This window comes from Rhinolophus sinicus, chromosome 16 (genome assembly GCF_057876585.1).
Source record: "Rhinolophus sinicus isolate RSI-liver-muscle chromosome 16, RSI-T2T, whole genome shotgun sequence".
Classification (NCBI taxonomy): Eukaryota; Metazoa; Chordata; class Mammalia; order Chiroptera; family Rhinolophidae; genus Rhinolophus; species Rhinolophus sinicus.
The window spans coordinates 141,670,139-141,682,562 of NC_142516.1; the positions used below are offsets into that span (position 1 = coordinate 141,670,139).

The 12,424-nt window shown below is 34.9% G+C and overlaps 1 protein-coding gene across 2 annotated transcripts in view; it reads left to right on the plus strand.

Moving 5' to 3' along the window:
* Positions 1-12,424, plus strand: part of NALF1 (NALCN channel auxiliary factor 1) — a 577,967-nt gene that overhangs the window by 183,816 nt on the left and 381,727 nt on the right. The gene's annotated exons all lie outside the window — the stretch shown is intronic.

The following is a 12,424-nucleotide window of genomic DNA, read 5'->3' on the forward strand; positions in this document are numbered from 1 at the left end:
TTTTTCAAGGAAAGATCTTTATTTTAAAAGGTTTGAATTTCATCCAGCATATTTGTTTCTAGAAATTATACAAAATAATCATTAGTGATATAGAAAAATCACAATTTAAGAATTTCTAACTGTGAAGAAAAAATGTTATGGAGGGGTTTCCACCAGCGTAAGAAACTAAGTCTTAGGGATTTCCTGGTAGGACTTAGGTGTTTTTTAATCAATGTGTAATTTTTATTAGGTTTTCTAGAATAAAGTAGAGAGTTACCCAACTTGACTGCTATATTTTAATGTTCCTTTTTCCATTATGAGATAGTCTTAGTTAAAACCTTTTCTCTTCTTTTTCATTTACTTTTTCAACTATAGCAGTGATAGCTAAGAGTCAGATGGAAACAGAACCATAATCATGGCTTAAGGATTCTTTACCCATTTCAGTTATTTATTTTTTGAGTTTCTACAACAACAACGAAATGCAGTAGAGTGATTCTATTGAATGGAGGGCCCCTGCAGAGGGGAACTTAATTCTCAAAGCTAGAAATGATACTAGAAGCAAACCAAGACAACTTTACCATTTTTTTCCTGCCATTGTGTTAGCAATGTTTACTTCACCAAAAAATGCTTTTGTATTGGAAATTTATTTCCTGACAAGTAAGGGGTATGTCATAGTTATTCCCAATCTGGAATCTTTAGAGAATAAAGTTTCCTTCAGCTTTCATATCTCTGTTGAAACATAATTGGCAGAAGTAATGAAAAAAAAAGTGAACCTAGTGGACATAGAGCAAGTTGTGGAGAAATTCGGGATGTGATGATCTGAGGCACTGAATGGTACAGTGCTTCTAATCATTGGTTTTTCCATGTTGTGAAAATAAATAATAAAGTGATTCCAATGTAAAATCCTTTATTGACAGTGCAAGGATGATAAATTTATAAAGATAGGGATAAGCAGAAAAATGGAAATGGAATAATACTCCTGGAAGTTCCAAGGGATATGGCCTCAAAGTTTCAACGTGTGAAAAAAAAAAAAAAAAAAAAAAGGAAAGAATGTCTTTGTGAATGTGATATTCTCTGCCTACACAGACGCTTTCTGGAGAAAGTTTAAAAGTCTCAAATGCATTTATCAATTTTATAATATGAACAAATATAGCCATTATTATTTTTTTCTATTTGATATATTGTTGCCTATTAATTTTTTGATTCTTAGCTGTTCAACAGCTTAGGTTGCAAAATGCTTTAAACCCAAGAGCTTCTTATTACTAGTGGATTCTCCAGACTGAAGATGACGTAAATAAATAAATATTATATATATATAGTATTTTGCATCATAACTCAGTTGTTTTTTTTCAGTAAGGCATCAAGCTATTTATAGAGGTGATCATATGTATATCTATAAATATATTTTAAAATCACATGCTGTGTCTTCTTTTTGTTTATAATCTCATATTCATCAAAATGGAGAACTTCCAAGTTTAAAATTAGCTTTGATGTATTCACAAAGGGCAATCTCTATAGCCCTGTCTGAACATCTGAACATCAGGATGGAAAGATGCATCCTTTCTCCTTTCTAGCCTTGATTCTACCCTGAGTCTTACTTCAATGAGACTTGATCTTAGACCTTGAGACTTAGTAATCTTCAAGTGTCTGGTGTTGACAAGACAGCGTTGTGAAGCAGTTATGTAGGAGCCTCCTGTGCGGAGCCGAGGCTTCAGCTCTGTGCAGAGTCACTCGGATGTGCTGGAAGATGAAGGTGTGTGTGGGTGGGACGTGTGTTTCCTCTCCTGAAAAGATGTAAGCAAGCTGAAATGTCTACTCCATCTCAGAGGTAATTAATACGCTGCTGCATTGAGCAGGCTACTTTTAAAATCTCTGTTTAATACTTGTATCCATCAAATTTTTCATTATTGTGACAGCACGCACATTCCCAATACTTGAATATTCGGGTTTTGTTTGTTTCAGGGATATCCTTCACCCACACACACAGAAGCAAATCAGGTCCCTAAGACATCAAAATACTTACGAAATTATGAAATATTCATTCAAATGAAATAATACAAAATTGAGATGGGTGACTCAACATTTTGGCATTGAAGAGTTAGAATATTGAAAATTTTCAAAGCATCCCTGATGTGATCTGTCACCATTGCTTTCCAGTTATTGCTTAGTGCAAATAAAGAATGAGAATAGTAAGGGCCCTAGATCAAATATCTGAAGCCAAAGGTAGTGTCCTCTATGAACCTGAGCAAGTCCCTTTCTCTCTCGCTCCACATATAAAACAGGGACAATAACTCATGTTACTTCTCTCTCATAAATTTATGGGATCAAATGAGGCATGGATTTATAATTATTTCCATAAGCATGTATTACTATTCAAAGGCAGTATTTGCCAAGAATCATTTGGTTTTGTTGGAGAAGATTCTAAATTACAGCCACTAGGTGGCGCAACCTCATTGCACTCTCCCAATGGGCCCGTTAGAGACTGCCAGACAGTTGGTCCTTTCAGATGGTAGACTTTGCTGACTTCATTGAAACTAAAGTGACCTTCCTTTGCATATGCTATGATTAACTTGGGAGGCATCTGTGTCGGCTTCATTTTATCAGATCGAGTGTATTATTAATAACCGTGCAAGATGTGTCCCAAGTAGCACAAACTCCTCCAATTCTAGGCTTAACAGGCGACTTAAAAATACTCATAAAAATGGAGGAATCAGCAGAGCAAATTTAACCTCTTTAAAATTTAGAGTACATTACCACGTTTGCTTTTTAACCTGTAGTTCTTCTCCTTTTATGTTCCATAATTTAAGGACCAAAAATACTCACAGGTATCAGCAACATAGAATTAAAAGTTCAAACGACAAGGTGACTGCTAAGAGCTAGGGCCTGGCCTGTACCTGTATCATTGTGCCACCTTTTTATATGGACTCTAGAACACAGCAGAGCACAAAATACAAAGTTTCCTAAAAGATAGTCTGTTTCATAAAAAGTGAAATCTCCTATGCTCTCTCAGTTATAGTACAGCTTTCCTTTGAACTGTTACTGAACATAGCATGACATTTTTTCCAGTAATTCTCCAGGATATTTTTTTTCCTGTGACCGATTAACTTATTATGTGAAAAATTTTATTTGCGCTCAAAGAGAATTGGATAAAGGTAAATATATATGCCGTGTTCAGAAAATATGTCTCATAGGGAAAGTAGTGTATATGAAATAATTAATGCTATGACCCAGGATTCAAGTGTAAATGCTTGACAAAAGAAACATCTGATGTAATCATTTTAAACAAAAATGTGATTTTGGGGGGAAAAAACCCACAATAACTGCACTGTCAGTACATTAAAAAATACTATATAAATTTTATTGTATAACATATAACACCAAAGAGTAATCTTTAGGAATGTTTTTAGTGTAAACACAGGTCTATCTATTCATATGTTTCTTGATATGAATATGCAGATTTAAAATACCAAGTGCCTTTGTGAGAATCTGAATATCTACATGAACAATGAAAATTAAAAATTCCCAGGTAATGTGTGGAAAGGAAAGTGACAAACTCAGTTCATGGTATAGCTTGTAATATCTTTTTTTTTTTTTTTTTTTTTTCACATTTTAAAGCAGTGCTATTAAGAGAAAGAAAGAAAACAAGGCATAGACTGGGAGAAACATTTATAAAACACATACCTGTAAAGGACTTGTATCCAAAATATACAAAGAATTCTAAGAAAACAAGCAGCTCATTGGACAAAAAGACCTGAACAGTTTCCTCAGCAAAACAGATTTTTAGAGGGCAAATAAACATGAAAAGATGCTCAACATCATATATCATGAGGGAATTGCAAATTAAAACCAGATACCACTACATATTTATCAGTATGGCTAAAATTTAAAACTGCCAACACCAAATGCTGAAAAGCATGTGGAAAACAGGAACTCTCATTTATTGCTGTTGGGAATGCAAAATGGTACAGCTACTTTGGAAGACAGTTTGGCAGTTTAAGACTAAACATATATGTACCATATGATCTAGCAATCACTCTCTTTGCTATTTACCCAAATGTGTTGAAAACATATCCACAAAAAAAACTGGCACAGGAATGCTTATAGCAGGCTTATTCATAATTGCCAAAACTTGGAAGCAACCAAAATGTCCTACAATAGGGCAATGAATAAACAAGCTTTGGTGCATCCATACGATAGGATATTATTTAGTGCTAATAAGAAATGAACTATCAAACTACAAACAGACATGGAGGAGCACTGCACACATATAGCTAAGTGAAAGAAGCCAGTCTGACAATGCTAAATATTGTATGATTCCAACCGTATGAAATTCTAGAAAATGTAAAACTATGGAGACAGTAAAATGATTAGTGGTAGCCAAGGTTTCTTTCGGTGGGTGTGGTGGGGGAGGGTACAGAATAGGTAGAACACAAGGAATGTTTAGGGTAGTGAAAGTATTCTGCATGATACTGTGAAGGTGGGTACATTTTATTATACATGTATGAAAGCCCGTAGAATGAACGATTAGTGAACCCTAATATAACCATCAGACTTTAACCATAATGTCACATGTTGTTCATTATATGCAACAACTATACTATTTTACCATGTATAATGCACACCCATGTTTTTGACCTAAACTTTCAGGGGAAAAAATCTTTCGTTTTAATTTTTTAATTCAAATTTGTATTTGTTTACATGTAAGTACTTGTTTTTTTGTATTATAAAGGAGTTTTAGCATTTATTTTTTAACATATCATGGTACAAGAAATTTTACGTAACACAAGAACAGACACAAGGTACAAGAAATTTTACGTACATTTAACAAATTTACATTATTTACACATCATAGATGGCCAAGAACTCTTCGTCATTTCAAGTTCATCGTAAGTTCAACAAAACCGATGATCATATTCCAGGGTACTATTTTGCATACAGATGTTGTTATTGATTTCTAGAGTTATACTTTTAACTCATAAGCATAAATAAAACAATGAAAAACATTTATACAGGTACAGAATTAGTACTAACCATGTATAACGCACATCCTTATTTTTCCTTCACAAATTTGGACAAAAAAAATGTGCATTATACACAGCAAAATACGGTACTAATACAATATGTTAAAAGAGGACCTTTTAGGAGGAGAGGCATATGGGGCTGTACATTCTACTCAATTTTCCAGTAAACCTAAAATTGTTCTAAACAGTAGCCTATTAATTTTAAAAACAATGCTAATTATTTGTATCATTAATAGCTGGCACAATACACATAATTTAGAAATTATTATATTCCATCAAGTAAATTTGACAGTAGTTTCTTTTTAATCTGCCAAGCTCATGTTTTAAAATTAATTCCTAGGTAGATGAGTTTTACATTAACATTTTGTTTCCATTTTTAATGTGATTAAGCTCAATGACTTAACATTTGGGCGATATAATATTTAATTGTTTGCATTATGTAACACTTACTACACATTCATAATATAAATATTTCTAAGTTATACTTAAAAGATTCCCTTTTTATATTTTTTTTCTCTCCAAGTTATTTCTGGCAAATTTAACTCAGAGTCGGCAGTAAGTGGCTTAGAACAGGTTAACTTTTCACTGATGGAACCTTCTGACCCTAAAGCCCAAGTTTCTGTTATAGTAAAAGGTAGTTTGTTTTAAACAGTATCTCACTTAGGCTATTACATTTATTAAGGCTTTCATGGGGGATGTGTTAAGTTTGCAATTCTGCTTTTATAAAAAGTCTGTATGTTCTTTACTATGGGAATGTTCAATATGCTCTTAAAAAAAATACCATAGAATGCTATGCAACAATTTAAAAAGGAATCAACTAGGGTTACATGTATCCTATTTTAATTAAGGAGGATGTTTTTAGTAAAGGTAACATATGGTAAAAAATAAAATGGTATTGACAAGCACATGCTACAAAAGTAAGTCTCTCTTTCAGTTTGGAATAGGGGTGGGGAATTTGCTCATGGTGTGCTTTTCCCGGGAGCATCCTAACCCTCTCATTCCTTCTGTTTTCATTTACCAGTTTGTTCTAGTGATTGTTCATATTATCACATATCAAATTTCCTCAATCTTCACAGCCAATCACTGACTACATTTAACATAATTTGACTGGTCCCTGTTAATGGGTCTTTAGGATATTTCCAAACTTTGATTTATTATTAAAGTTACAATAATCATTCTAGTATATATGTCTTTGTCCACATGAGCAAATATATCTGCAGAATAAACTCCTATAAATGAAATTGCTTGGCAAACATTTGAGTACATTTACATTTTTAATAGATGTTGCCAAATCTTTAAAGAGCTTTTGTAAATATCTATTAATGGCATTAGAAGAATATAAAAATCACTATACAATTTTTTCCCCCACTGAGGCCATTCAGATTCAAACTAATGCACTCATGAATGAACATCATTAATTTTACTGATAAGGGCTTAAAGATAGCTGTCAATGTAAAGAGGTTTATATTATACTTATGTCATGGTTAAATAAAGCTAAATGTAGAAATATCAAATTGCTGTGTACAGTATTACTTATTTTTATTGAAAATCAAATATACATTACTTAATAGAAAAATAATTCATGTAAAAAGAAAATACTTTACTCAGTAATTAAGTACAAGGAAATAATCTAGGTTATCTGATCAACAAATCATTGGACATTTTAACTGTGGAGAATATCATACAAGATGAAAAGCAGTAGGGAGATAAACATCTTCAAAGAATTTATTTTAAGGGAATTACTTCTCAATGGTGGAAAAGACTATAATCCCATCATGTGCCACTTTATTTTACTACATCACGAGGAAAACACTTTAATATTATTTAGAATTTGGAGAGGTTATTAAACATCTACAACTTCTGTGTTACCTTGTTTTTCCTAAGCAGCTGACAGTTATCCAGGGAGTATGTGTAAAAGAGAAGAAGGAAGGGGATGTTAATGTTTTCTGTTTATAGAATAAAATTACGCTCCCAGTTGTGATGGACTAGCTTGCAGCTGACCATTACACTTATTGAAAACGACTGATAATGTCAGATAAAATTTGTAAAAAATATTTGGGGGAGCATCAGAGAGCTGCTGAAGCAGTCACAGCTGGAAGGGCCATTATCAAGAGAGAAGGGACAACATCGACGTGAGCCAGACTTGCTGCATTCTGGTTTCTGGTAGGGGTATTTGCCGCTGGCTGATGGAGGACAAGAGACCAAGAACTCAGGCTCAGAGCAGCTGCTGAGAGCAGAGAAAACACTAGAGCTTCCTGCAGCTTCTTGGAGCTTGGCATTGAATTTTGCCACGGGATCCAGGAATGAAGAAGCCAGAAAGACGAGAGACACACAGAAATTAACCCAATACTCAGTATGAATTTTGTCTTCAGTTATTTATTAATTAAGCTACTCAGGACAACAAAACTGAAAGCACACCGATACTCTATCTTTTCATACACTTTTCCCCCCTGGTTTGTGGTGCTGAAGAAAGCTAGAAGAATTCTTTCAGTAGTAAGCTCAGTGTGGGGTGGTTGAGTGGAAGAGACACATGCTTTAAAGTTAATTAGACATGGGTTCAAATCCAGTGTCTGGCATTTATTGGCCATTTAGCCTTTGACAATAACAACAACAAAAGTTACATCAGTTTCTATGTATATAAACAGAGGGAAATAATACCCAAACTGATGGACTATTAAGAAAGTGGGGACTAACAGAAGCGTACTTCTGAGTATGCAACAGCGCCCCATGTATCAGCAGAAGCTATCACACAGCTGTGGAAACCTGTCATTAAAAATGTATCTGAAATTCAATGGCAGGAGGAGTTTCAGTCTCCTGACTGTGAACTTTTCTCTCTTTCTCATTGCAAAATCTAACTGCCAGGCAGGCCAGGCGTCCCTGGCTCTAACTCGTGGGATCCCCCTGGAGACTCCACAGGAAGTGAATATCAGAAGTCCCATGGCTGCTGGCTGCGAGTGAGCAAGGAAGGCCACAGTGGGATTTAGTTCCAGAGTTCCAATGTTTTGTGGCATCGGGCATGATGCTACTTTCTATGCGATTCAGAAAACCCTCTCCCCTTTTAAAATTGCAAATGTCTTTTTTCTCATCATAAAAAGACAGTATATTAAAATTTGAACATTGGAAATAAAATCATAGAGAAGAAAATAAGATTACTTATTTTCCTAACTGTCCCCTTTTATTGATCACTTTTCCCAAATAACCATATTTTAGTTTTACTCAAGCTTTATTGAGGTATAATTGACACATAAAGATTATATATACTTAAGGTGTACAACATGACGGTTTGATATACATATACAATGCAAAAATATAACCATGATCAAGCTAATTAACATATCTATCCCCTCACATAGTTATCTTGTGTGTGTGTGGTGAGAACACTTGAAATTTACTCTCTTAGCAGATTACAAGTGTACAAATACATTATTATTAACTATATAGTCACCATATTTTAAATTATCTTCACTTCTATTCTCCCTTGCCTCACACACACTATTTATGGGAATTTTTATATCCTGAGTTTTTCTGATCTCATTTTATTGGAAGCCTTTCCTATAGTTTAAGTATTCTTTGAAAATATGAATATGAATAATTCTGTCATATGCATTTTTGAGTGGGAATAGTTTATTAAACCACCCCTGTTGGTTTGCTAACTCTCCTTTCTGACTTTCTCTTAGTTATGCTAATACTTTAAGTATATAAAGCTTTTATCTCTAATATCATTCAGTTGGTTACCCCACCAACGGAAATAATCATCTGAATAAAAATATGTGTTATGTAATGTGTTTTGCAGCTTATATTTAATGGGACTCTGCTTTTGAGGAAGATTTTCACCATCATGGGGATTGAAACAAGTAACTCATTCCTTATGGCAGACCACGCCCACGCCAGGGCTCAGCAGTTAGATCAGTGAATGCAGCCCCTTCCATCCTTTGGCCAAGTGCACTAAGCAGAGAATAAACTGCAAAACTTAATGGCATAGCAGTGATCCAACAGTCTGCTGTAATATATGAGGTTTGCTTATGGTCTGAGATACCCTGCTTCCACATGCTAAGATTCTCATACATGTGATATTGTGACAAGGTAGAATCTCTAGCATGACATCTCCATATAAGCTCCTTTTCCTGAAATGCCTGTAATTTAAGAGCAGAACACAATACTTATATTCAGGTACAGTTAAAAGGGCTTCTGAGTTAAATAAGTAAAACATAATGAGAACAATTAAATAGGGCGTCCATTAATGATGAATGGCATGGTACGGCTGTGTTAAATGTTAGGCACTGACTCACATATGCTCAGCCCCCTCTCATTTCCCCTTTGCAGCAGCATCTTCTAACTTTGGTCTTTGTGATCTGTCTACCCACATGTCCCTCCTTAATGCACTGGTATGTCCTTTCACAGAAACTGTGCACATTTAGAAATAAATAAATAGGGATTTATGTGGGACAAACCTCATTCCTATGTTCACAACATGTATGCTGATATTTGTAGATAAAGATTAGGAATCAATTGTGAAAGAACAAAATAGATGAATTTCAGCTCAGTAACATTCAATGTGCGTAATGATCGCTATCTTCTGTCCTGGCCGTATAAAGTCTATTTTTCATTTATTGGAAACTGAAAATCTACCATGTCTGGTACAGTGTCGGACACATGGTATTGACTTAATAGGTATGTGTTGATAAGTACATAAAAGCTGACTTCAAAGCAGATGTTTACTTATTATGCAGGCAAAGCCACTGTTTTAGCTTTATTGATTGAATCATAGAGAAATAAAGAAGTGACAATTTTACTTTGAGTGCAAATACAACTCCGTGAGTTATGGCATTGAATTCCTACCAGCTCTGATAGTGTTTAAAGCAGTGTTTCTCAGCTTTCGCTATGCATGAAAATCACCTGGGATTTTGTCAAGATTCTGATCCAGTCGTTCTGGGGGAATTCTGCATTTCTAACAAGCTGCCAGGCAATGTTGGTGCTGCTGGTCTAAAGATCTCACTTGGTTTCAACATTGTGTCATAGTTGGCTGCACACTGGCGTCACCTGGGAAGCTAGAAAAGCTACTGATGCTGATTCCCACTCCCAAGGTATTTGGATCCCATTGTTGTGCCAAGAACACTGGGTACTGAGGTCTCTGCTGTTCCCCGGGTGATTGGCACATACAGACATTTGAGAAGCATTGTGTACAGAGAACCGGTTCACAAACTGCTCCTAGATTGTTCATTCCTCTTAGCCCTGCTGAGTTGGCCCCAGCTGAAGTCCAGGATGTGATGTCTGATGAAGTATTGTTATCCACAAACTTGTAAAATTGGGACTGTGTGACTCTGGTTATTGCCTAATGCAGAATGGAGAGTAAAGTCAATCTGGGCTGCTGGCTATTTTCTGACATTTGAGAAATGGCAACATCAGTCTGTGTAGAGTTTGAAAAATGAAGTCAAACTCAATAAGAATTGAGGAGATCTTGGGGCCCTGGGTTTTGGTTCTGCTCTTTTGAGATACAGCTACGCTTACTGCCTTTAGCCTCCATAAGCTATTTCTGCATCTTTGAAAGAAACCTCTTCGGGGGTTAGCTAGCTGCTATCAAATGATTCTTGACTGGGATAATAACTGATCAATTTAAGCAACAGAATTTGAAAGTCCCACTGATTATTAAATTATGAATGAGTACATATGCTCACATAGTCTTCATAGACATATACTGCCAAAATAGCATCTTTGCTGAAAACATAGGACAGTGAATGCATGGAAGAGGAAGGATGCTAAGAAAAGGGGCAGCCACGTCTTTCCTGATGACACGTGACCATTTTCATCCTACAACCATAGTAGAGTCTCAGCTTTTGTTGAAGCCTCACCAAAAAGAGACTGCAACTGTAGATAAAAGTTGTGTGAAGACCAAGGGAGACATTTAGAAAACCCATATTTCAACTTGATTTAGTCCTCTTTGCTCTCATGCAGGAAGAAGAAATTGCATGACCAGATTTCCCGAAAAAAGTATGTTCATGCCAAAGTAGCTGGAAATACCTGGAAAATTAAAACTGATGCATGAAATTTGGTGCCATGAAGTAATCTTTAAATAATTATGCACTTATTATGTTCTTAGCACTATGATATATAGTTTGCAGTGGCACACATTCTATATATCCATGGTCTCTACCTTTGAGGAGCTTTCAATACAGTTTCCTTACTTGTCTGTCGTTGTATAGGTGCTGATGTGTTGGTCAGTAATTCAGGATTTAGAGTCTGGTTGTCTGTGTTCAGATTATAGGTCTGCCACTTTTTGTTGTGTAACCCGGGGCATCCAGTTCTGTATATGTGAAACAGGTGTGATAAAGGTATGCACTTCAATGAATATTGATAGGGTACTATTCCAAGCCCTTGATTTAAAATCATTTAGTCCTATCTATAGTGGTATGTAATCAGTCATTTTTAGCCATTATTACTATTATTACTCTCACTATTATTTTATCCCCAAATCTATATTTGTTTCCCCCAACTACACTGCTGACTCTTTAAAGACAGGTTTTTATGCCTTTTAATCTTTCTCATCTTATCACACAGTTCCTCATATTGTCTCAAAGTCCAGGGGTAGTATAATAAATGTTGTTAGCTAGTTAGCTTTTGGGGGATCTTTCATTATAATTGTCAGGTCAAATGTATTTCTTTCCTAAAGCATTATTCTTAGAAATAGGCATAACATGCAAATGAAGCCTTCAGGAAAAAAAAAAAATCTTATAAGAGTATTTTCACAAATACTGTTTCCTTGCTGATAAATATTTCCGTGAAGTGATGGATGAAAGTTAACTCTGACCAATACCTATAGACTGTTGCTTTGGTTTCATATTTATAAATCCCTAATCTTATGAAGAAAACTAATGTGACATTAATTAAAGATAATGAGAAGGCTGCCAGGAAAGTTGGTTAAAATAGTTTGAATGCATTCCTACTTTATCATTATATTAAAATTAGTAAAACCAAATGAATGGATATATCCAGGAATATTTCATTTTAAATTATGTACTAAAATTCCCTGCCTTGCTCTTTAAATCCTAAAAATATTTGCACTATTGCATAAATAAACCATGTTCTCATCAGTTTAGCTGTAGGTTATGTCATCTCAGGAAGGTTATAATTTTTATTTTGTTCCTCTGACTAATGTTGTGGTACTTAGTGGTTGAGACATACAATCTGTTTATAACCTTCAACACCGTGTAAACTTGTTTTCGTCTTCTTTGGCAGAAGACTCTTCAAATTATAATTTTAAATGAATTCCTTTGCACTCACCAAAGCAATGCCATAATAACAAGAAGGCAAGGTAAATTATAAATAATGTAGTAAATGATTCTAGTCCTTTTGAACATAAGATTTTTGATTATCTTATCACACAGCTATAGGAGTGTCCTCAATCCTCATGATACCTTGGATGATGT